Genomic DNA, 3,473 nt, shown 5'->3' on the forward strand with positions numbered 1-3,473 from the left:
ATATATATATATATATATACGTAACTTATAAATATTAATAGATGGGTAAATACTTTCTATATTTATAAAGTAATTTATACAAAAATTTAACACTTCTTCACAGAATTGTGTTACAGTTATCTAAACGTTCACATATAAAAATATTTCATAACTAGTCTTTCTACTGTTCAGCAAAATGGTTTATGGAAAAAGCATAGATTGTTGTCCTGATAAAATCTAGCACTGTAGCATCCAAATATCTCCTAGCCCTTAAGGTCGAACAAGGTTTTTTTTTTTGTAATGCCTTTCCCACCTGCAGTAGTTATGTAAAAAGACCAATCAGATGTTGTTTTTTAATGCTACTTGAAATTGAAATCATATAAATCATAATATGTAAGTAGGCTTGATATTAAGCCAGATCTCCTTTACATGGCCCACTAAAATATTTTGTAATTGATTCCTAGGGGTTCAATTCTTTTTTCAGCAGGACTATGACTACAACAAGCTGCATTTGCCAAATTTACTGCAGCTTCAAGTGATTCACACTTTATTATTTGTCATTTTGGAGTTTCCTAGCTTTTCTCTTCAGATTTTGTGCAGGGCAGGTGATTTTGTGTAATTGCATCAACTCCCTGATTCTGTATGTGTTTTCATTAACATGCATGACACACTACACATGGGTACAGTCCTGCATGTGATGTTATCTGACAAATATTCAAAATATAAAGCAAAAAAAATGTCACAATCAAAACTGAAAGCACTGTAAAAAGGGAACATCTGTCTTTAATGGTTGACAGGATGGCCCTGGCTGATGTTTAAGATGACAGCTCCTGAGAATGCCCTCGTCAGTACAAATGAAGCTGAAGTAAATTATTTCTTATTCGGTCTGATAAGATCCTGCAAGGATGGACAGTTTACAAATAACTTGGTTAACTTGACAAATGGCCAAGGAGGAAAAGTTTAATTGTTATTTAATCTTCTATGTAGCTGTCAATGTTTTGATGAATTACTTTGTATACACAGAATATGATCAACCAATCCTTCTACTGTTGTCTTGTGGTCAAGCACATCACCCCTCTATTCTTTCTGTTGTCTTGGCATAAACCTTTTGATTTTTTAGTATAATGTAATAATCTTTAAATACTTATTTCAATGTTTAGGTGTGAACATCTTTTTTAAGTTGGCAAATCATTATTATAATTACTTTTATGTGTCATGAGACATTATTATTATTATAAAGCATTTTATATTTATTATGATTATTAGTTAATTAAATGTATCATGTTCAGTTGTCCAATTGGTGACATGAGAGGCTTTATCTGGCCCTGTGAATAATTTATATCATTAAGTCCAGTGATTTTTTGGTAAGGATAAGACAAATAGTGATTTTGTTGGATATTGGATTTCTGATATATAGCCCCTAATTTCTGATTGGATTCAGGTTTGTTTGACCAGACAGTAAATATGGCCATATATATATTGAGAATATGCTGCAGGCTTCAGGTACTACTTTATTATAGCATAGTATAGAAAGAGAGAAAACAGCTAAACTATACAAGTATTGAGAATATGTATAATCAAGACAAATTAGTGAACTCTTTTTTGCTATTATCAGTCAGAAGATTCATCTAACGTAAATATAATGTTATATATTATGGGCCTGTAGCTAGGAGAGGCCGGAAATAGACTCTTTTATTGAAATTGTTTATTGTTAAAAGTGGCGCACTTTAAGAGTGTAAAGGCGCAAAATTATGAAGGGGCGGAGCACCACCCCTGAAAATCCGCTAGTGTTTTACATACATGATACGATATCAGTTTAAAGCACAGCTTTCGAATTTGTGAGAAATATGTAATTCCCATGGGGAAAAATTTGGGGACTGTGGTTTAACTTGGAAAAGTTACTGTGCAGTATACAAAAGTATATGTTCGTGTAACTATTTTTGAGGTTCTGTTCTGAGTGCATAGTTTAATACATCTAATCATGCAGAGTTAACATAGATAAAAAAAATCATTTTCTTGTTTCAATTAAATAAAACCTCTTTTAAGATTATTCCGAGAATGATCAGTGGAAGTTAAAATGCGCGTTTTCTTTTGCCAAAATTAAAAAGATTGTCTTGCACTAACAGTCCGGACACGCTCAATAGTTAGGCTGACCTATAGTTATATTAAGCGTTTATACGTACGGACACGCTCAATAGTTAGACTGACCTATAGTTGTATTAAACGTTTACTCGTACGAGCACGTTTAATAGTTAGACTGACCTATAGTTATATTAAACGTTTAAGCGCTCAATAGTTAGACTGACATATAGTTATATAAACGTTTATACGCACGGACACGCTCAATAGTTAGACTGACTATCAATCTAGTCAGTAATCTAGTTATTACACGGTTAAAGAGCTTTACTAGAAGCTTAAGTTTATGGAGAAAAAAAGACCCGTAAAAAAACACGTGTGTGATAGCGTGATTAATAAATAAATAGACTAATGTTTAAATTATATTTTATGGCAAACCTGCTCCCCCTCCCCCGTTTTTTTTTTCGTTTGGTATAAAACATACCAGTCAGTCTTATAATATATTTGTAGCCATATTGACCGTTTACATAGCTACAAATAACAAAGAAATCGTGAAAGTTGCCAGGTTTAACTTGTTAAAGGAAACGTACTTTTTCTTTGAATAATTTCACTAAAAATCCTGTATCAAGATGACATGGTCCTCTTGAGCTGTGACGTACTATTATTATTACCTGATGATCTGCAGTTTCTGTTTAGTGGACTATCCGATGCGATTGAAAAATGTAGTGGCAGGTGGTTAGGGCGCTCAACTCTCAATCTGGTTCGAATCCCCGTCCCACCAAACATGCTCGCCTTTTCAGCCGTGGGGGGGGGGGGGCGTTATAATGTGACTGTCAATCCCACTATTCGTTGGTAAAAGAGTAGCCCAAGAGTTGGCGGTGGGCTGTGATGACTAGCTGCCTTCCATCAAGTATTTCACTGCTAAATTGGGACGGCACGAAATTCATAACAAACAAAGCCTCCGATTTCTCTTCGATAAATCTTGGGGCTTTTAAGACAAGTCGGGTTTTGATACTCACGGTGGGCACCCAAAGGTAGCTCATTAGTATCTTTGTGCTTAATAATAAACAAGTTAACTAGAATTGTGAGCTGTCTTAGCTACCTATAAGTAAACTGGTAATTAACCTGGGATATATTGTATTTAAATTTACAAGAACGCAATTCTACTAAAAGTTTACCAACAATGCTTTGTATTTATTATTTTTTTTAAGTGCAAATAGTGACGCTGCAAGTGAGAAACGTGTAGATTTGCTGCTTACCAGCTGGAACCATGAAGGATTAGATTTTTATTTTTTTTACATATAATAGATTACCGCGACCTCCTCTCTCTTTGCTCTATTGTTTTGCATTGTTATAGCTTCGGTATCGCGTGTCCGTTGTCATGCGGTCTTTAGTTTGCCATCTGCTGCCTGTTGTTA

General features: G+C 34.4%; 1 protein-coding gene across 2 annotated transcripts in view; it reads left to right on the forward strand.

The window, feature by feature from the left end:
- Positions 1-3,473, forward strand: part of LOC106462680 (histone acetyltransferase KAT6B-like) — an 87,870-nt gene that overhangs the window by 5,387 nt on the left and 79,010 nt on the right. The window lies entirely within an intron of this gene.

The sequence above is a fragment of the Limulus polyphemus genome, unplaced genomic scaffold (assembly GCF_000517525.1).
Source record: "Limulus polyphemus unplaced genomic scaffold, Limulus_polyphemus-2.1.2 Scaffold1224, whole genome shotgun sequence".
NCBI classification, from domain to species: Eukaryota; Metazoa; Arthropoda; class Merostomata; order Xiphosura; family Limulidae; genus Limulus; species Limulus polyphemus.